Source organism: Papio anubis, chromosome 4 (genome assembly GCF_008728515.1).
Source record: "Papio anubis isolate 15944 chromosome 4, Panubis1.0, whole genome shotgun sequence".
In the NCBI taxonomy this organism is placed as follows: domain Eukaryota; kingdom Metazoa; phylum Chordata; class Mammalia; order Primates; family Cercopithecidae; genus Papio; species Papio anubis.
In genome coordinates, this window is record NC_044979.1 from 46,139,123 (window position 1) to 46,162,706 (window position 23,584).

Below are 23,584 nucleotides of genomic sequence, written 5' to 3' on the forward strand. Positions count from 1 at the left end.
GAGTGGCACAATCTCAGCTCACTGCAACCTCCACCTCCCAGGTTCAAGCGATTCTCCTGCCTCAGTCTCCCGAGTAGCTGGGATTACAGGTGCATGCTCCACACTTGGCTAATGTTTTATACTTTGTGGTAGAAACGGGGTTTCACCAGTAGGCAGAAATTTTCTAAGGCAGGTAGCTGAAGACCTCTGGAAAAATAACACTTAATGTTCAAATAAATTGTGTGCTGTGCTGTGATGCAATCCCTACTGCACTTTCCATTTCTGCAAACCTAGATTACTACTCTGCTGCATACAAGAGCCTATATTTATACGACTTTGTGGGATTAAAGATAAATGGGCTATTCCATGTTTGTGTTGATGTGGGAGGCACACACAGGAGATCAGCTACAGGAGGCAAGACACAAAGGAGATCAGGAGTACAGTGGAAGCAGGAATTTAAAGCAAGAGATGACTAGGAGAAACACGGTCTCCAAAATCTCTAATGATATGGGAAGGGGCAGGGAGGAGGCTGGAGAATGGGAGATGCTGGCTCTCTATGTGGAATGGGAGCTATAGCTATTTTCATGTTAAAGGAAGAATGACTTGCCCTCTCCTTTCTTGTTAAAGGTAGAAAATCCCATACAGAAAGGGGAGCTTGGTACCAGTATCTGTAAGTTTGTATCAAACTCTCTATGTCCTACCAGAAATAAATCCTTTTTTTAGGCCCCTGTTTTCAATTAATCTGTATTTGTAACTAAGCAATCTGTATACATAACTAAATTCTCCATATAATGAAATTCCAAACATGGATATTTTAGTAATGATCTTTCCATTAACCTCAATATAAACAAGGGAAGATGCAGAACAAATGACTGACATATTTGTGCCATAGCCTTTCAATGAAATGGATGTCTTGGATGAATAATGAGATGATATTTGGAACAATAGCATGAAATAGTTTGAAAAAAATCTATTGGTGCAAACTTTAGCATGTCAATCAAAAGTACTAAAATATTCATTAATTATTGTGAACAATCTCCCTGCTTCCTCTCACTCTGCCCCAGGAATCAACTGTTTTAAACAATGTAAGTCAAATTTTATGTTGAAGAAATGTTTGTTTTATAAACAATTTCCTTTACTCCTATTTTTGAAAAGAATTTGACAGTTTCTTAAAAAGTTAAACATATACTTACCATATGATCCAGCCATCCCACTCCTAAGTATTTACCCAAGATAAATGAAAACATATGTCCATATAAAGACTTGTACATAAATATTCCCAGCATTTGTAACAAGCCCAAAATGAAAGAAAAAGCACATTTCCATCAATAGGTTAATAGATAAACAAATTGTAGACTATTCATCCCATGGAATGCCACTCGCAATAAAAAAGGAGAGAACTATTTACACATATTGAGAACATGGATGAATCTCAAATTAATTGTGCTGAAAGAATTCAGACAAAAAAAAAGAGCACACACTGTATTAGTCTATTTATATAAAATTCTAAAAAATGTGAACTAATCTATAGAAAGCAGATGAGTAGTTACCTGGAGAATAGAGGAGTAGGAAGAGAATTACAGAGGAGCCTTAGAAATATTTTAGGGGTGTATTAGTCCATTTTCAACTGATATCAAGAAGCACCTGAGAGTTCTCATGATATCTGATGGTTTTATACATTTTTCTTCAGTTACAGGGACCAGAGTCAGAGCTAGTTCTTCCTATAAATTATCCAGTTTACTGAGAGTTGGATACAAATGTACAGTTTACTGCGTAATTTATAAAGGAAAGAGATTTAATTGACTCACAGTTCACCATGGCTGGGAAGGCCTCAGGAAACTTAACAATCATGGCAGAAGGCAAAGGGGAAGCAAGGCACCTTCTTCACAAGGCGGCAGGGAGGAGTAGTGCCGAATGAAGGGGCAAGAGCTCCTTATAAAACCATCAGATGTCATGAGAACTCACTCACTATTGCAGGGACAGAATGGGGGAAACTGTCCCTATGATTCAATTACCTCCACTTGGTCTCTCCCTTGACACATGGGGATTATGGGAATTATGGAGATTACAACTCAAGATGAGATTTGGGTGGGGACACAAAGCCTAACCATATCAGGAAGTAATGGGTATGTTATTATCTTGATTATGGTAATGGTTTCATGAGTGTACATGTATGCCAAAGCTCATCAAATTGTACACTGTAAATATATGCCATTTATTATATATCAATTAACCCTCAATACAGCTGTAAGAAAAACATTAAATCAAACTGTTTTAAATGATAATCAGCCATAAATTAATTACAAAAAGAAACACATGTGCTAAATATTTTTAATGTTTTTAAAGCAAAATTGAGCTGCACTTTTCTACTTTCTGTGACTTACTGTGAATCTTTTCAATTAATCTTAATCAGCAGTGGAGCTTGTTTTACTTTTCTGTGGTACTGTCTGATGCTCAGTGGGTAGAGTATGGCAATTTTGGCCATTAACATGCTTTCTGTGTCTTTTGTATTAACTAAACCTATTGTTCATGATGCAACTGATATTTGTCTACTTAAACTTTTTATTGAAATAGGGCTTGGTATAGAAATCAATACCTATGATTGTAAGAAAAGAGATACATACCCTCACTTAACTATAGCATTTTGTTTGCCAAAAGAGCTAGTTGCATGCATACAGCACTCATTTGTATATCTGTTTATCAAATGAGATAAATCTGTGAGAGCACTGTGATTATTAATTCATTTGCTCAATACAACCAGGTAATTTAGAAGGCTCTAACTCCAAAGTCAACAAATGCATTGATAACAAAGTTAGCATAAAGCTGATATATGAGCAGATGAGGTATATTTGTAATAGAAACACATCCAAGATGGGTGCAACCTGCACTACTTTTTTCTTCTATAACAGGATTGTAATATTATTATAATAATTGTAATAATACATAATAATTATAATACAATTACATAATTGTAATATAATATATATTGTATTATGATTTTGTTAGAGAAGGAAATAGTAGTGCTGGCTGCACCCATCTTGGATGTGTTCCTACAAAGAACACACATATACACACACACACACACAAACAGGTATATGTGCATACATATTTGGCAACCTCAGGATTATTAAGATTATAAAGAAATAATAAAATTTTAGGTGCAAACTAGGGATTTTGTGTGTCAAATAAAACTCTAGTCAATGAGTGTCATCAACATTTAACATGAAATCAAATAACCCTCAGAAATAATAAACCCTCTCCCAATTTCCTACACATTAGAGAGTACTATCTTGAAACAAAGATACCCCATAATCTTCTGTTCTATGGAATCCTCTGTAGCTTCCTTTTTACCACTTATATTCTACCTTCTTTTCTGTTTTGTTCCCTAACCCCCTTTATTTAATTCTCTTTAGTCTGCTGTGCTCTTGAACTACAAATCAAAAGTTCAATTTTTTCTTCCTCATTCTCTTCCCAGGCTTTTTCTTTCCTGTGAGAATTGATGTCAATCAAATGCTTATAAAACTCCTTTCACATAATTTCTTTTCAGAGCAATGCCACAGTTAAAAGCTTGCTAGGATTTGCAATGCAGTTTTTCTTGCTCATCCCAAGCACATGACAGACACAAGGATCATTGAGTGTTTGTGTATTCTCCCTTACACATTCTAAAGGATTTAAAATGAAAAAATATTTTCATGTCTCTCAGCTGAGGCCTTAAAAGCCTATCTTTTATTTCTGATGCTGAAGAAGGTCTGGGATTATCTCTCTTGGGCCTGGATTTCCATTCTCAAAGTATCATATAATGGATTTTTTAAAAGATGATCTTTAGATTACTAATTTAATTAGTAGAAGACTAGACACCAAAATTTATGAACTGTATGTATTGGTCAGGGTCCTCCAGAGAAATTGAACCAATGGGAGATAGTGCATATATATAGGATGGAATTTATTAAGTTGTTGTTCAGGCATTATGGAGTCTGAGAAGGTTCACAGTCTGCAATCTATAAGCTAGAGACCCAGGAAAGCTGGTGATGTAGTTACAAGGTCTAAGAGCCTGAGAGCCAACAGTATAGATTCCAGTCTGGGTCTAAAGACTTGAGAGCCAGGAGCACCAACAGAGGAAGACTGATGTCCCAGATCAAGCAGTTCAGCAGAGTCAATTAAACTTTCCTTGGCCTTTTTGTTCTATTCAGGCCCTCAGTGGACTGGATGATGCCCACTCATACTGGGGGGGTCATGTGCTTTACTCAGTCTGCCCATTCAAATGCTAATGTTTTCAAGAAACATCCTCAGAGGCACAAGAGGATGAGAAATAATGGTCAGCCAGCAGCCCATGACAGTCATGACCCAATCAAGTCGACATGTAGAATTAACTATCACAATGTAATATGATGACGTAAGTGTTGGTTTGGATTTTGAATAACATGGATATTGAGATGAGACAAAGAGTAGAATAACTGAGTCATGTGGTAGCAACTAGTAAGAACCACAATACTCCTGTTAGCCTCACAAAAAAAGGACACCCTCTCCCATTATGGGTTTGGGATAGCAGTATTCTCTTTGGCCAGCTATGGACACTTATCTCTCTGCTGAGATAGTGACTAAAGAGGCCACAGCCTCTGACTGAAAGAAGTATAACCCAGGATCCTGGCACCCTTCAGGCTATTTAGACTGTAGCATGGACCAAATACCACCCAGCTAGAGAGACTGCAGGATGCACCTCTTCCTGAGGAACACTCCCACTCCCTCCCAGGGCCATAAGAGGAAATAACAAGACATGTTTCTAATGTGAACATATGTAAGTATGACTGCTCTGTTATAAGGCACAACCTAATAGGAAAACATCCAAAGTCACAGCCCCTGGCCACCATCAATACAATCCACAAGCCAATCTAGATCCTTCTGATTTTCCTTCAAAATAATAATTTCATTAATGCCCATTACTGTAACCAGCCCAGGCTATGGTTTTGTCATGTGTAGATTAAGTAACTATCATATCTTGAAGGCCTGCCACATGACAGGCACTTCACATACATCATTATTCTCAGTCACATTGAACTTAATAATAAAGCTATTTTATGGATGAGGAATACAGTGGATAGCTGTTTTTGTTTGGCTGACACACCTTCCTTTCCCACATCTTCTTTTGGGGCTCCTGCTCTGCCCCATTCCTGTGATGCCAATGACAATGCTTTCATTCCTGCTCCCAGATATATTTAGGTCACCCTCTGGCCACAGAGATGTCCCGGGGTGAGACAGCAACAACAATCAGTCACACAATAAGAACAGCTTTGTGCTGGCAACTATTCCAAACACTTTAAATATTTTAAGTCATTTACTCCTTACAACAACCCTATGATGTAAGTCCTATTGTTTTTCCCATTTATCAGAAGAGGAGACAGAGGCACAGAGATTCAAGAAACCTGCCTAAGGTTGTAAGTTAGCCTTTTCTCAAAACTTAAGGACTTCGGTTGGGTGCGGTGGCTCATGCCTGTAATCTCAGCACTTTGGTAGGCCGAGGCGGGTGGATCATGAGATCAGGAGTTCAAGACCATCCTGGCCAACATGGTGAAACCCCTGTCTCTACTAAAATACAAAAATTAGCCGGGCATGGTGGCGGGTGCCTGTAATCCCAGCTACTCGGGAGGCTGAGGCAGGAGAATCACTTGAACCAGGGAGTCAGAAGTTGCAGTGAGCCAAGATTGCACCACTGCACTCCAGCCTGACAACAGAGCGAGAGTCCATCTCAAAAAATTAAAATTAAATTAAAATTAAATTTAAAAAAAAAACTTAAAGACTTCAATTGTGGAAAGAGTCCTTTTCTCTTTGGCAATGAAGAAGAGGTGAGCACAAAGTTATGAATAGTCACATCCCTTACCCCACTGTGAAACTTTCCCCAACTTCCTTAGAGAAGAAAAGATAATTCTGGCAGGTTTCAAATCTCTAGTTCAATTTCTTGAGTTCCCGCAGCTGTCTGGGTTCATGTTTTCCCAAAGCTTGGTTGTTCAGCTTTGTGAGGCCAGTCCAGTAATTATGCAAGAAATTTCTTCTTTTGTTAAATCTAGATTGAGTTGGAATTCAATTACTTGCCAGCAAAAGATTCCTGATTTATACAAGAAGTAGGCTCAGAGAGGCTAGGTGATAAAGGTAGCAGTACTACCAGGCTTTTCTGATTGGAAAGGCGCTCTCTACTCCATTTGACCACATCTTCTCCTTGAAAGCTTCCTCAGCTGGCCTGTTATCACAGGATCTTGCCATTTCATTTCCTTCTGTTTATCACTGCACAATTAGCCTTTCTTTTCTTTTCTTTTCTTTTTTTTTGAGACAGTCTCACTCTTGTCACCCATGCTAGAGTGCAACAGCATGATCTCGGCTCACTGCAACCTCTGCCTCCCAGGTTCAAGTGATTCTCCTGCTTCAGCCTCCCAAGTAGCTGGGATTACATGCAAGCACCACCATGCCCAGCTAATTTTGTATTTTTAGTAGAAATGGGGTTTCACCATGTTGGTCAGGCTGGTCTCGAGCTCCGGACCTCAGGTGATCCGTCCACCTTGGCCTCCCAAAGTGCTGGGATTACAGGTGCAGGCCACCGCACCCAGCCACCTTTCTCAAACATTGCTTTTCAGCACTCTTAAATTTATCCAAAAGTTTTCAATATTTTCTGATACATCAAACCCAAACTTCTCTGCCTAGTTTTCAACACATTCCAAATCAGGCCTTATGTAAATTTGAAAACTTTTCCACCATCTTCCACCCAACAAGAACCTAGACCAATCAATGTCATTCACATTTCTGTGATTTCTTTACTCAAGTCCTTTCAAATGACAAAAAGTGAACGCATTTAAGACTCAGTTCAGGAAATCCTGACTACCCTAATTATCATTAATTTCTTTAAAAGTATCAGAACTACTTTGAAAACTAATTTACAAGGGTAAGTGGAACCAGAATATTTATCTTCACATCTACACATATGATATGGTTTGGCTCTGAGTCCCCACCCAAATTTCATCTTGTAGCTCCCATAATTCCCATGTGTTGTGGGAGGGACCCAGTGGGAGATGACTAAATCATGGGAGTGGGTCTTTCCTGTGCTGTTCTCATGACAGTGAAGGAGTCTCTCAAGATCTGATGGTTTTAAAAATGGGAATTTCCCTGCACAAGCCCTTTCTGCCTGCTGCCATCCACGTAAGATGTAACTTGTTCCTCTTTGCCTTCCACCATGATTGTGAGGCCTCACCAGCCATGTGGAACTATGAGTGCAATTAAACCTCTTTCTTTTGTAAATTGCCGAGTTTCAGGTATGTCTTTATCAGCAGTGTGAAAACAGACTAATACGATATACTTTCATTTCATTTGTTAACTTTTCATGAAAGTATTGCTAATCAGGAAATGTAAAATAAAAGTTTGTAGGAAAAAAATCATAGAATCGATTCCATCTTGAGTAATTGTGAAGCTTATTTCCTTTGAAACTTTCATCTTTTAGTTAAGTGTCTCTTGTTTTATTTTCTGTTTGGTGACAAACACATCAGGATTCAGATAAAAATCCATCTGCATGGGAAAAAACAAGGACTATGATTTTCTCCAAACATATATCTCTTAACTGAGATATACTGTCTTTCCTGCAAGAAGTTCAAAGGCTTTCCCCTTTTTGAAATCTGCTGCTCCCCAGTGGTGGTCTTCAGGGAAGCTGGGCTTGCATTCCTCCCATTCCAAAGCAATTCACTCTTGAGCACACTCAGGAGTTCTGCAATCCCATTAAGTGGAAAGTCACAAAGCACACTGATGACAGGCAGAACTCTACCTCCTGTTGTTTCTAAAAATGCTATTTCTACTTTATTTTTCCTGAATCTTGGAAGATATGTTGTAATTTTTGGTTAAAGTAAAAACTGTTTGAGTCTTTGACTTCATATGGAACTTAAAGATCCTCCACTTTTATGGGTTAATGCTCCTACAAGCCTTGTTTGGCTTTTTCTCTAACTCTCACAATGTCCAAATGTGATTTATAAAAGGAAAATTAATAAACATCTAGAAGACAATAAAAGAAATAGTCTCATGCCTTCAGGATGAGAAATGAATTTCTGCAACAGGACACAGAAAAAGTACTAACAATTAAAAAAAACTGCTGAGTTTGACTTTTTTAAAATCTAAAATTTACGTTCATCATATGATACAGTTAAGACAGTTAAAAACACACACACACATACACACACACACACACACACAAAACAGCCACAGACTGGGAGGAGATTTTTACATATATATCAACAAATTAATAAGAAAAAATAATCTGTTTTTAAAATAATGAGCAAAAGCCTTGAACCAGCACCGCACAAAATAGAAAATCCAAATAAACATCAGCTTTGTGAAAGGTAATGAATTTCATTACTAATCAAGGAAATGCAAATAAAGATGCAATATCGGTAATCGCCTATTTAAATAGCTAAAATTCAAAACTTGAAATACCATATTTGAAGAACTTGATCACTAGAATACATCACTGATGGAAGCATAAATCGTTACCACCATTTGGAGAAACTTCTTGGCATTATCTACAAAAGTCAAGAATATTCATCCTATGACAAAACAATCCACTTGTGAATATACAATTTAATAGAAATATGTGCACAAAAGTGTTCATAGAAGCATTATTCATAATAGCTCAAACCTAGCTATAAATGCAGGTATCCATCAGCAGTAAAAGAGATAAATTATGATATGTTCTATAGTGGAATACTCTACAAAGACTAAAACAAATAGCTACACCTAACAACATAGAAGAATTTCAGAAATATTGGGTGGAGGAAAAGCCGACACACACACACACACACACACACACACAAGTACTATGTGATTATATTTATAGGATGCTAAAAAATTAGGCAAAACTAAACCATTAAGTTAAGATAGTGGTTGCCTTTAAGAAAGAGAATACATTGAGCTGTGCAGTTACAATTTGTGCATTTTCTTCTACATGTATATTAAACTTTGATTTAAATATATTAAAAAAATTATTGGCACTGGCAATTAGAAAATCATCAGATTTCTCAGAAGATTTTCAATAGACTAATTTCACTAAAGGGCTGATTTAAAGTTTTTATATAAAATGGAAGTGAAAAAAATGGAGGCAGTTGGTATCCAAACATTGAAAAAATTGAAGCAATCGGTATCAGCTCACCCAAATATAAATTATAATAAGCATATTTGTTTATGTGTACATTAAACTTGCTTGCTCCTCAATGTTTAATTTAGCTTTAGTGCAAATCTCCACACAGATGGCTCCTATTGTTTAAATTAACCATAGTAATCCATAAACTCAATAATGAACATCCATACTCTATCTACAGAATTGAGAAGCATTTTCAGTTTTGTGATACAAATGGCTAATCTTGGATGACTTTGTTGGTTTTGACTTTGAATTAATGGTATGTCTGGCTTGAAAATTTGTTTTTAAAATAACAAATATTGAAAGGTGAGTTTTAATTATCAATGCACATACAGTTTATCTCCAGTTCTAACAGCAATAGAGCTTCAGTATTCATACTCTATTTTTCACATTCTAAGGGAGATGACCCAGCAATACCTACTGTAATTTAAAAATTAATATAAGTATAAGAAATATACTCCATTGTAAAAATTAAAACAGGTAAATAGCACAAAATAAACTTTTATTCAAGAAAGTAATGAATAACTTTGCTATGTTTCTAAGTCTGATTTTCTTATTAGAATAACTATTCAGTCTTCCATTGTGGAACTTGCTTACTTTCTCTTTATATAACAAAAAGCTATTCTCATTTAATTAAAACCTTTCCATTAAATAGGTGACCTTTCACTTCATAAGACTTGGCACTAAGTTTGATTCAGATTCCAAGTCTAAAGCACTCTCAGCTGAAGGCAAAGAAATATTTGTGAGCCTGAGCTTCAGAGAGAGGTTCTACACCACTCTCTACATTAAGGTTCTCTGCCTTAATCAGTTGGGAGGGATTACTGCAACTCTAACTCACAAATTTGTTGAAGAGTGTTAAGTCCCATGGTCATAAAGCCATCAAATAAATATTTTAAAATACTAATTAAGTTTTGAAATTCACAGAATCATAATTTCTGAAAGTATTCTCAAAGTGAAACTCAAGGTTGGATGTATTTTGAAATTTACCAAAAATGTAAACTTAACAAATAAACTTTTCCATTGCGGTAGGATTAAGATTACTGGGTTAACAAAATTATAAAAACCCTGGAAGACAACCTAGGCAACACAATTCAGGACATAGGAATTGGCAAAGACTTCATGATGAAGATACCAAAAGTAATCGCAACAAAAGCAAAAATTGACAAATGGGATCTAATTAAATGAAAGAGCTTCTGCACAGCAAGAAAACCATCAACAGAGTGAACAGACAACCTACAGAATGCAAACTGTGCAAAAATTTGACAAAGGTCTAATATCCAGCATCTATAAGAAACTTAACCAAATTTACAAGAAACAAACAACCCCATTAAAAAGTGGGCAAAGGACATGAACAGACACTTTTCAAAAGAAGACATACATGCGGCCAACAGCCATACGAAAAAAAAGTTTCAGCAAGGATTGCTGGCAAGATGAATAGGAACAGCTCTGGTCTGCAGCTCTCAGTGAGATCGACGCAGAAGGTGCATGATTTCTGCATGAGGTACCCGGTTCATCTCATTGGGACTGGTTGGACAGTGGGCGCAGCCCAGTGAGGGTGAACTGAAGCAGGGGAGGGTATCACCTTACCCAGGAAGCACAAGGAGTCAGGGAACTCCCTCTCCCAGCCAAGGGAAGCCATTAGGAACTGTACCATGTACTCCGGCCCATATACAGTGCTTCCCCCATGGTCTTCACAACCCACAGACAAGGAGATTCCTTCCTGTGCCTACACCACCAGGGCCCTGGGTTTCCAGCACAAAACAGGGTGGCCATTTGGGCAGACACTGAGCTAGCCACAGAAGTTTTTTTTTTCCTACCCCAGTGGTGCCCAGAACACCAGCGAAACAGAACCGTTCACTCCCCTGGAAAGGCGGCTGAAGCCAGGGAGCCAAGTGATCTGGCTCGTTGGGTCCCACCCCCACAGAGCCCAGCAGGCTAAGATCCACTGGCTTGAAACTCTCACTGCTAGCACAGCAGTCTGAGCTCGACCTGGGATGCTCAGCCTTGGTGGAGGAAGGGGCGTCCACCATTGCTGAGACTGGAGTAGGCAGTTTTACTCTCACAGTGTAAACAAAGCCGCCAGGAAGTTCAAACTAGGCTGAGTCCACCGCAGCTCAGTAAGGCCACTGCAGCCAGACAGCCTCTTCAGAGTCCCTCATCTTTGAGCAGGGCATCTCTGAAAAAAAGGCACCAACCCCAGTCAGGGGCTTAGAGATAAAACCCCCACCTCCCTGGGACAGAGCACGTCGGGGAAGGGGTGGCTGGGGCACAGATTCAGCAGGACTAAATGTTGCTGCTTGGCAGCTCTGAAGAGAGTAGCAGATCTCCCAGCACAGTATTCGAGCTCTGTAAGGGAGAGACTGCCTCCTCAAGTGGGTCCCTGACTCCTATGTATCCTGACTAGGAGACACCTCCTGGTAGGGGCTGAGAGACACCTCATACAGGAGATCTCTGGCTGGCATCTGGCAGGTGCCCCTCTGGGACAAAGCTTCCAGAGGAAAGAACAGCCAGCAATCTTTGCTGTTCTGCAGCCTCCACTGGTGATACCCAAGCAAACAGGGTCTGGAGTGGACCTCCAGCAAACTCCAGCAGACCTGCAGCAGAGGCGCCTATTAGAAGGAAAACTAACAAACAGAAAGGAATAGCATCAACATCAACAAAAAGGACGTCCACTCAGAGATGCCAGCTGAAGGTCACCGATGTCAAAGACCAAAAGTAGATAAATCCACAAAGATGGGGAAAAACCAGCACAAAAAGTCTGAAAATTCAAAAAACCAGAATGCCTCTTATCCTCCAAAGGATCACAACTCCACACCAGCAAGGGAACAAAACAGGATGGAGAATGAGTTTGACAAATTTAGAGAGAACATAAATGACCTCATTGAGCTGAACTTTGTGAAGCATACACAAGTATCAATAGCTGAATCTATCAAGTGGAAGAAAGACTATCAGAGGTTGAAGATCAACTCAATGAAATAAAGTGGAGACAAGATTAAAGAAAAAAGAATGCAAAGAAAGGAACAAAGCCTCCAAGAAATATGGGACTATATGAAAAGACCAAACTACATTTGATTGGTGTACCTGTGTAGCAGGACAAGCCACAGACAAAACCCCTCAGACACCGAGTTAAAGCAGGAAGCAGTTTATTTGGTCGGGAGCATTGGCAAGACTCCTGTCTCAAGAGCTGAGCTCACTGAGTGAGCAATTCCTGTCCCTTTTAAGGGCTCCCAACTCTAAGGGGCTGCGCGTGAGAGGGTCGTGCTTGATTGAGCAAGCAAGGGGTACGTGACTGGGGGCTGCATGCACAGGTAATTAGATCGGAACAAAACAGGACAGGGATTTTCACAGTGCTTTTCTATATAATGTCTGTAATCTACAGATAACATAACGGATTAGGTCAGGAGTCGATCTTTAACTACCAGGCCCAGGGTGTGGCGCCGGGATGTCCGCTTGTGGATTTCATTTCTGCCTTTCAGTTTTTACTTCTTCTTTCTTTGGAGGCAGAAATTGGAAATAAGACAATATGAGGGGTGGTCTCCTCCCTTACTTGAAAGTGATGGGGAGAATGAAACAAGCTGGAAAACACTCTTCAGGATATTATCCAGGAGAACTTCCCCAACCTAGCAAGGCAGGCCAACATTCAAATTCAGAAAATACAGAGAACACCACAAAGATGCTCCTTGAGAAGAGCAACCCCAAGACACATAATCATCAGATTCACCAAGGTTGAAATGAAGGAAACAATGTTAAGGGCAGCCAGAGAGAAAGGTCAGGTTACCCACAAAGGGAAGCCCAACAGACTAATAGCAGATCTCTCAGCAGAAACCCTATAAACCAGAAGAGAGTGGGGGCCAATATTCAACATTCTTAAAGAAAATAATTTTCAACCCAGAATTTCATATCCAGCCAAACTAAGCTTCATAAGTGAAGGAGAAATAAAATCCTTTACAGACAAGCAAATGCTGAGAGATTTTTGTCACCACCAGACCTACCTTACAAGAGCTCCTGAAGGAAGCACTAAACATGGGAAAGGAACAACCAGCACCAGCCGCTGCAAAAACATAACAAATTGTAAAGACCATTGATGCTATGAAGAAACTGCCTCAACTAAAGGGAAAGATAACCAGCTAGCATCATAATGACAGGATCAAACTCACATATAACAATACTAAGCATAAAAGTAAACAAGCTAAATGCCTCAATTAAAGGACACAGAGGGAAATCTGGATAAAAAGTCAAGAAACATCAGTGTGCTGTATTCAGGATACCCATCTCGTGTGCAAAGACACACATAGGCTCAAAATGAAGGGATGAAGGACAATTTATCAAGCAAATGGTAAGCAAAATAAAGCAGGGGTTGCAATCCTCGTCTCTTGATAAAAGAGACTTTAAACCAACAAAGATCAAAAGAGACAAAGAAGGCCATTACATAATGGTAAAGGGATCAATGCAACAAGAAGAACTAACTATCCTAAATATATATGCTTCCAATGCAGGAACACCCAGATTCACAAAGCAAGTTACTAGAGACCTACAAAGACACTTAGACTCCCACACAATAATAGTAGGAGACTTTAACACCCCACTGTCAATATTAGACAGATCATAGAGACAGAAAATTAACAAGGATATCCAGGAATTGAACTCAGCTAACCTAATAGACATCTACAAAACTCTCCACCCCAAATCAACAAAATATACATTCTTCTCAGCATCACATTGCATTTACTCTAAAATTGACCACATAATTGGAAAACACTCCTCAGCAAATGTAAAAGAACAGAAATGATAACAAACAGTCTCTCAGACCACAGTGCAATCAAATTAGAATGCAGGATTAAGAAACTTACTCAAAACTGTGTAACTACATGGAAACTGAACAACCTGCTCCTGAATGACTACTGGGTGCATAAAGAAATGAAAGCAGAAATAAAGATGTTCTTTGAAACCAATGAGAACAAGTACACAACATACCAGAATTTCTGGGACACATTTAAAGCAGTGTGTAGAGGGCAATTTATAGCACTAAATGCTGACAAGAGAAAGCAGGAAAGATCTAAAATCGACACCCTAACATCACATTTAAAGGAACTAGAGAAGCAGGAGCAAACAAATTTAAAAGAAGGCAAGAAATAAGATCCGAGCAGAACTGAAGGAGATAAAGTCACAAAAAAATCTTCAAAAAGTCAGTGGATCCAGGAACTGGTTTTTTTAAAAGATCAACAAAATAAATAGACCACTAGCAAGACCAATAAAGCAGAAAAGCGAGAAGAATCAAATAGATGCAATAAAAATGATAAAGGGGATATTACCACCCATCCCACAGAAATACAAACTACCATCAGAGAATACTCTAAACACCTCTATGCAAATATGCTAGAAAATCTAGAAGAAATGAATAAGTTCCTGGACACATACACCCTTCCAACACTAAACCAGGAAGAAGTCGAATCCCCAAATAGACCAAAAATAAGTTCTAAACTTGAGGCAGCAATTAATAACCTACCAACCAAAAAAAGTCCAGAACCAGATGGATTCACAGCTGAATTATACCAGAGGTACAAAGAGGAGCTGGTAATTTTCCTTCTGAAACTATTCCAAACAATAAAAAAAGAGAGAATCCTCCATAACTCATTTTATGAGGCCAGCATCATCCTAATATCAAAACCTAGCAGAGACACTACAAAAAAAGAAAATTTCAGTCCAATATCCCTGATGAATATTGATGTGAAAATCCTCAATAAAATACTAGCAAACTGAATCCAGCAGTAGATCAAAAAGCTTACCCACCACCGTCAAGTCACTTCATCCTGGAAATGCAAGGCTGTTTCAACACACGCAAATCAATAAACGTAATCCATCACATAAACTGAACCAATGACCAAAACCACGATTATCTCAATAGATAAGGCCTTCGACAAAACTCAACAGCCTTTCATGCTAAAAACTCTCAATAAACTACATATTGATGGAACATATCAAAATAACAAGAGCTATTTATGACAAACCCACAGCCAATATCATACTGAATGGGCAAAAACTGGGTGCATTCCCTTGGAAAACTGGCACAAGACGAGGATGCCCTCTCTCACCACTCCTATTCAACACAGTATTGGAAGTTCTGGCCAAGGCAATCAGGCAAGAGAAAGAAATAAAGGGTATTCAGTTAGGAAAAGAGGAAGTCAAATTGTCTCTGTTTGCAGATGATATGATTTTCTTTTTAGAAAATCCCATTGTCTCAGCCCAAAATCTCCCTAAGTTGATAAGCAACTTCAGCAAAGTCTCAGGATACAAAAATCAATGTGCAAAAATCACAAACATTCCTATACACCAATAACAGAGAGCCAAATAATGAGTGAACTCCCATTCACAATTGTTACAAAGAGAATAAAATACCCAGGAATACCATTTACAAGGGATGTGAAGGACCTCTTCAAGGACAGCTACAAACCACAGTTCAAGAAAACAAGAGAGGACACAAACAAATGGAAAAACATTCCAGGTTCATGGATAGGAAGAATCAATATCTTGAAAATGGCCATATTGCACAATGTAATTTATATATTCAATGCTATCCCCATCAAGCTACCATTGACTTTCTTCACAGAATTGGAAAATACTACTTTAGAGTTCATATGGAACCATAAAAAAGCTTGCATAGCCAAGACAATCCTAAGCAAAAAGAACAAAGCTGGAGGCATCATGCTACCTGACTTCAAACTATGCTACAAGGCTACAGTAATCAAAATAGCATGGTACTGGTACCAAAACAGATATATAGACCAATGGACCGGAACAGCGGGTTCAGAAATAATGCCACACATCAACAACTATCTGATCTTTGATAAACCTGACAAAAACAAGCAATAGGGAAATTATTCCCTATTTAATAAATAATTAAATTTAATAAATGGTTGGGAAAACTGGCTAGCCATATGCAGAAAGCTGAAGCTGGATCCCTTCCTTACACCTTATACAAAAATTAACTCAAGATGAATTAAAGACTTAAACGTAAGACCTAAGACCATAAAAACACTGGAAGAAAACCTAGGAAATACCATTCAGGATATAGGCATGGGCAAAGACTTCATGACTAAAACACCCAAAGCAATGGCAACAAAAGTCAAAATTGACAAATGGGATCTAATTATACTAAAGAGCTTCTCCACAGCAAAAGAAACTATCATCAGAGTGAATAGGCAACCTACAGAATGGGAGAAAATTTTTGCAATCTATCTGGTGACAAAGGGCTAATATCCATAATCTACAAAGAACTTAAACAAATTTACAAGAAAAAAACAACCCCATCAAAAAGCGGGCAAAGGATATGAACCGACACTTCTCAAAAGAAGACATTTATGCAGCCAACAAACATATGAAAAACAGCTTATCAACGCTGGTCATTAGAGAAATGCAAATCAAAGCCACATCGAGATACCATCTCACACCAGTTAGAATGGTGATCATTAAAAAGTCAAGAAACAACAGATGCTGGAGAGGATGTGGAGAAATTGGCATGCTTTTACACTGCTGGTGGGACAGCAAATTAGTTCGACCATGGTAGAAGACAGTGTGGCGATTCCTCAAGGATTGAGAACTAGAAATACCATTTGATGCAGCAATCCCATTACTGAGTATATACCCAAAGGATTATAAGTCATTCTATAAATACACATGCACACGTATGTTTATTGCAGCACTGTTCACAATAGCAAAGACTTGGAACCAACCCAAATGCCCATCAATGATAGAAATATGGAAACTGGATAAAGAAAATGTGGCATATATATATATACCATGTAATACTATGCAGCCATGAAAAAGGATGGATTCATGTCCTTTGCAGGGACATGGATGAAGCTGGAAACGATCATTCTTAGCGAACTACCACAAGAACAGAAAACCAAACACCACATGTTCTCACTCATAAGTAGAAGTTGAACAATGAGAACACATGGACACAGGGAGGGGAACATCACACACCAGGGCCTGTCAGGGGGTGAGAGGCTAGTGGAGGCATTAGGCATTAGGAGAAATACCTAATGTAGATGACGGGTTGATGGGTACAGCAAAACCTCATGGCATGTGTATACCAATGTAACAAACCTGTATGTTCTGTACATGTACCTCAGAACTTAAATTAAAAAAAAAAAAAAAAAGAATAGAAAAAAATCTCAGCATCACTGAGCATTAGAGAAATGCAAACTAAAACCACAATGAGTTACCATCTTAGACCAGTGAGAATGGCTACTATTAAAAAGTCAAAAGATAACAGATGCTAGCAAGGTTGTGGAGAAAAGGGAATGCTTACATACTGTTGGTGGGAGTGTAAGTTAGTTCAACCATTGTGGAAGACACTGTGGTGATTCCTCAAAGATCTAAAAGTGGAATTACCATTCAACCCAGCAATCCCATTACTGGGTATATATCCAAAGGAATATAAACCATTCTGTCATAAAGACACATGGATGCATATGTTCAATGTAGCACTCTTCACAGTAGTGGAATTAGCAGCCTATTTGAATGGAAAATGGAATATAATGGAAGTGGAATGGAAAAGTGCTTGTTTTAAAAACAACAATGCAGAATTTTAATTTTCTACTGCAAAAATCTTGACATTAGGAAAACAATCTTGAAAATATATTAGCTTAAAGTAAGCATAGCAATTTTTCCTGGTTTAATAAATATTAGTGTTAACTTCCTCCTTGGAACAACTAGGTAAAACACATTTTAACAACTCTAGATTATACCATTTATGCTTACATCTTAGTATATATGCATCATAATTTGCACATACAACATTCATTTTTAAAGAGCAAGGTGAAAATAAAATACTAGCTAAAAAGCAGAAAAGACAGTTGTTAAATTCAATGAGAGTATTGCATTAGAATAGTTGGTGTGAATCTTTCATTTTAAGTGCATACTAAGGAGGCATTAAAAGATTTCTAACCACACAATATTAGACACTTAGGTTGCCAAATATTTATGTGTTTTTTTCTCTTTCTGAAGGCCAAAATTTTACGCAAAATTTTCATTTGCATTTCAGGCAAAATTTCAAAAACATTTTGCTTTTAAAAGACAATCAGCAACTGTTCCTCCAATCTGCAGGGGAATAAATGTAAAGAGTTCTCTGAAATTCCATCTCCATTATCAATAATCACCAAATTCTGCAGAATATATTGGCTATAGTTTTCATGTTTGTCTCACAAACCTTATGTTGAAATTTGATCCCCAATGTTGGAAGTGAATCCCTTTTGGAAGATGTTTGGGTCACTGGGGGCGAATCCCTCAGGAATGACTCAGTGCCTTCCTCATCATAAGGAGTGAGTTTTCATTCTATTAGTTCCTGCAAGAGATGGTTGTTAAAAAGAACCTGGCACCACCCCGCGCTTCTTGCTTCCTCTTGCCATGTGATCTCCAAACATGCTGGCTCCTTTTTCCCTTCTGTCATAAGTGGAAGTAGCCTGAAGCCCTCACCAGAAACAGATGCTGGCACCATGCTTCTTGTACAGCCTTCAGAACCATGAGCCAAGTAACCTCTTTCTTTCTCTGTGGCCCAGGTTGGAGTGCAGTGGTGTAATCAAAGCTCTGTACAACCTCGAACTCTTGGGCTGACATTATCCTCCCATCTCAGCCTTCTGAGTAGCTAGGACTACAGGCAAGTGCTAATATGCCTATTATTTTTTCTTTTTAATGGAGATGAGGTCTCTGGGAAAACTATGCTAAGACTTGACAACACCCTGAGAATCCACTTTCTATAAAGAGATTGTTCTCTCTGCTGAAATTAACTCCCTCAAATATGCTATAAGCAAATTAATAGGAAATATGTTCTGCCTGTTCTCAGTTATACACTAGGCAAATGCAAAGTGACTATGGGCCAAAAGTCTGTAATATGTCTGGCTTATTTCACTTAGCATATCTTCTAGGTCCATCCATATTGTTGTAAATGACAGAATTTCCCTTTTTTGGAAGGAACAAAGGTTGAAGAGTTTTTTCTTTGTAAGTGTGTGTGTGTGTGTGCATGCGTGTGTATACAAATTTTCTTTGTCCATTCATTCATCAGTGGATACTTAGGTTGATTCCATGTCTTGGCTACTATGGATAATGCTACAATGAACATAGAGATGCAGATATCTCTTCCAGATACTAATTATATTTCCTTCAGATGTATATCCAGAGATGGGATTGCTCGATCAAATGAATGATAGGTTTATTTTTAATTTTTTGAGGAAACTTCATACTGTTTTTTATAATGGCTGCACTAATTTACATTCCCACCAACAGTGTACAAGGGTTCCCATTTCACCACATCCTCATAAACATCTGTTATCCCTTGTACTTTTTATAATGGCCACTCTAACAAGTCTGAGACAATATCTCATTGTGGTTTGATTTGCATTTCCCTGATCATTAGTAATGCTGAGCACCTTTTCATATACCTATTGACTTCATTTGTATATCTTCAGGTCTTTTTCCCATTTTAAAATCAGATTGTTTGTGTTTGCTATTATATTGTATGAGTTCCTTTTGTATTTTAGATATTAGCCCTTTATCAGATATATGGTTTGCAAACATTTCCTCCCATTCCCTAGGGTACCTTTTCATTTAGTTGATTGTTTCCTTTATCAAACAGAAGCTGTTTGGTTTAATGTAGATCTACTTGCTTATTTTTTCTCTTGTGGTCTGTGCTTTTGGTGTCATATCCAAACAACTCATTGCTAAGACCAAGGACAGAGAATGGTTTCCCTACGTTTTCTTCTAGAAGTTTTTGGTTTGGGTTTGATATTTAAGTCTTTAATTCATTTCAAGTTAATTTTTTTGTGATATAAGACAGAGGTCAAGTTCATTTCTTTTTGCATATAGATATCCAGTTTTCCCAACATCATTTATTGAAGAGATTATTCTTTCTGCATTGTATGTTCTTGACACCCTTGTAAAATATTAGTTGACTACGTATAGGCATGGGTTCATTTCTGGTCTCTCTATTCTGTTCCATTGGTCAGCATTTCTCATTTTATGCCAGTACCTTACCATTTTTATTACTATAGCTTTGTAAAATAACTTAAAATCAGAATGTCTGATGCCTTCAATTTGCTCTTCTTTCTCAAGATTGCTTTGGCTATTTGGGGTCTTTTGTAGTTTCATATGAGTTTTAGGATTGTTTTTTCTATTTCTGTGAAAAGTGGCATTGGAATTTTGATAGGGGTTCTTCCAAATCATGGGATATTTTTCCATTTATTTGTGTCTTCTTCAATTTCTATCATCAATATCACATAGTTTTCAATATACAGATCTTTCACCCCTTGGTTAAATTTATTCATAAGGATTTTGTTGTTTTTGATGTTACTGTAAATGACATAATTTGTTTTTTTTTTTTTTTTCAGATACTGTGTAGACATGCAACTGATTTTTATTGACTTTGTACCCTGTAGCTTTACTAAATTTCTTATTTCTATAGTTTTCTTTGGTGGAGTCATTAGGGTTTTATATAGATAAGATCATATCATGTGCAATCAGAGGCAGTTTAACTTTTCCCTATTTGATTTGGTTGCCTTTTATTTCTTTTTCTTGCCTCTTGCAATGGCTAGGACTTTCAGTACTACGTTGAATAGAAGTAGCAAGAGTGGGTATCCTGACTTGCCCCTAATCTTAGAGAAAAATTTTCAGCTTTTCAACATTGAGTATGATGTTTGCTGTGGGCCTGTTATATATGGTCTTTGCCATATTTAGGTATATTGTTTCTATACCCAATTTTTAAAGTTTTTACAATGAAAGGATGTTGAATTTTATCAAATGCTTTTTTTTTTTTTTGCACCTACTGAAATGATCACATGATTTTTATCCTCCATTTTGTTAAAGTGGTGTATCATACTTATTTAGTATATCATACCACCCTTACATGCCTGGAATAAATTCCATTTGATCATGGTATATGCTCCTTTTAATGTATTGTTGAATTTTGCTAGTATTTTGTTTGCTAGTAATTGAGAATTTTTATATCTATTTTCATCAGGGATATTGGCCTGTGATTTCCTTTCCTTGTAGTATCCATATCTGGCTTTGGTGTTGGGGTAATGCTGCCCTCATTGAACAGGTTTGGAAGTGTTTCTTCCTCTTCAATTTTTTGGAAGTTTGAAAAGAATTGGCATTAATTGCTCATTAACTATTTGGTGGAATCCACCAGTGATACCATTGGTCTTGTTCTCTTCTTTATTGGGTAGTTTTTAATTAACAATTGAAGCTCCTTACTTTTTACTGGTGTGTTCAGATTTTTGTATTTCTTTATGAGTCAGTCTTGGTAGGTTGCATATTTCTAGAAAATTACCTGTTTTCTCTAGGTTATCCAATTTGTTGATATATAATTGTTCTCTTATGACCCTTTGTGGTTGGATGATATCAGTTGTAATGCCTTCTCTTTCATTCATAATTTGATTTGAATCCTCTCTTTATTTCTTGGTTATCTAACTAAATTTGCCGATTTTGTATTTCTTTTCAAAACGCAAAGTCTTCATTTTGTTAATCTTTTATATTGTCTTTCTAATCTGTATTTTACGTATTTTCACTCTCATCTTTATTACTTTCTTTATTCTGCTAAGTTTCCAATTTCTTCTTCTTCTTCCTTGAGGTTTAAAGTTAGGTTATTTGAGATCTTTCATTTTTCTTGATATAGGCATTTATTACTATATTAAGAACTGGTTTTGCTACATCCCATAAGTTTTAGTATGTTGTGTTTCCATTTTATTTATCTCAAGATATTTTTAAAATTTCCTTTTGGTTTCTTCTTTTTCCCATTGGTTGTTCAGAAATGTATTGCATAACTTCCACATATTTGTGAGTTTTCCATTTTTCTCCTGTCATTGATTTCTAGTTTTATACCATTGTGGTCAGAAAAGATACTTGATATGATTGCAATCTTCTTAAAAACTTTTAAGACTTTAAGTCCTAACATTTGATCTTTATTCTGGAGAATACGTAATCTGCTGCTGTTAGATAGAATGTTCTATATTTGTCTGTTAGAGCCACTTGGTCTACAACATTAATTCCTCTGTTCCCTTATTGATTTTCTCTCATTGTGGAAGGTGGGTATTGAAGTCCCCTACCACTATTGTATTGCTATCTATTTCTCCTCCCTCCAGTTCTGTTAATATTTCCTTTACATATTTAGGTATTCCAACTTTGGGTACTTGTATATTTACAATTGTTATATCCTCTTGATGATATGACCCCCTTGTCATTGTATAATGGCCCTCTTTGTCTCTTGTCACAGTTCTTGACTTAAAGTCTATTTTGTCTGACATAAGTAGCCACCCCAACTTTCTTTAGATTACCATATGCATGGGATATTATTTTCCATTCCTTCACTTCCAGTTTATGTGTCTTTTTTTTATTTTTTAATTTTTATTTGCCAAATTATTTCTCACTTGAGACCTAAGGGTGTCTTTAAGCTGAAACTGAGTCTCCTATATGCAGCATAGTTGGATCTTGGTTTTTAAAATCCATTTGGCCTCTCTATGTTTCTTGATCAGATAACTTAATCCACTTATGTTTAATTATCAACAGGTAAGGACTTACTATTGCCATTTTGTTGTTTTCTGTTTTGGAGTTCCTCTCTTCCTTTCTTCTTCTTTTGCTGTTTTTCTTTGTGATTTTATGACTTTTTGTAGTGGTATGCTTGGATTCCTTTATCTTAATTTTTTGTGTATCAACTACAGATATTTCCTTTGTGGCTGTCATGAGGCTTATTTAAAATATTCTATAGTTATAACATTTTATTTTAAGCTCATAATAAGTTCAATGACATCAAAAAAATTCTATACTTTTAATTCTCTCCACCAACTCACATTTAAGGTTATTAACGTTGCAATTTACATGTGTTTAACATTGTGTATTCATTAACAAATTACTGCAGTTAAAGTTACTTTTAATATTTGTCTTTAAACTTTTACACTAGAGTTGAAAGTGATTTACATAACATTATTTCAATATTAGAAAATTCTAGAATTTAACTATATACACTTGCCCCTCACTGTTTGTGGAGGATTGATTCCAGAACTTTCTGTGGATACCAAAATTTGCAGATGCTCAAATCCCTGATGTAAAGTGGCATAATATTTGCATATAACCTATGCACATTTTCCCATGTTAAATCATCTCTAATTTACCTATAATACCTAATAAAATGTAAATACTATATTAATAGTTTTTACATTGTATTGTTTAGGGAAGAATGACAAGAAAAATGTCTGTACATCTTCAGTACTGATGTGATTTTTTTTTCTAATATTTTAAATCTGTGGTTAGTTGACGTCACAGATGTGGAACCCAAAGATAGAGAGGGCTGACTGGATTTACCTTTCCCAGTGAGTTTTATACATTCATATGTTTTTACATTGTTAATTATAATCATTTCATTTCAGATTGAAAAAAATCCCTTAACTCCCTTTA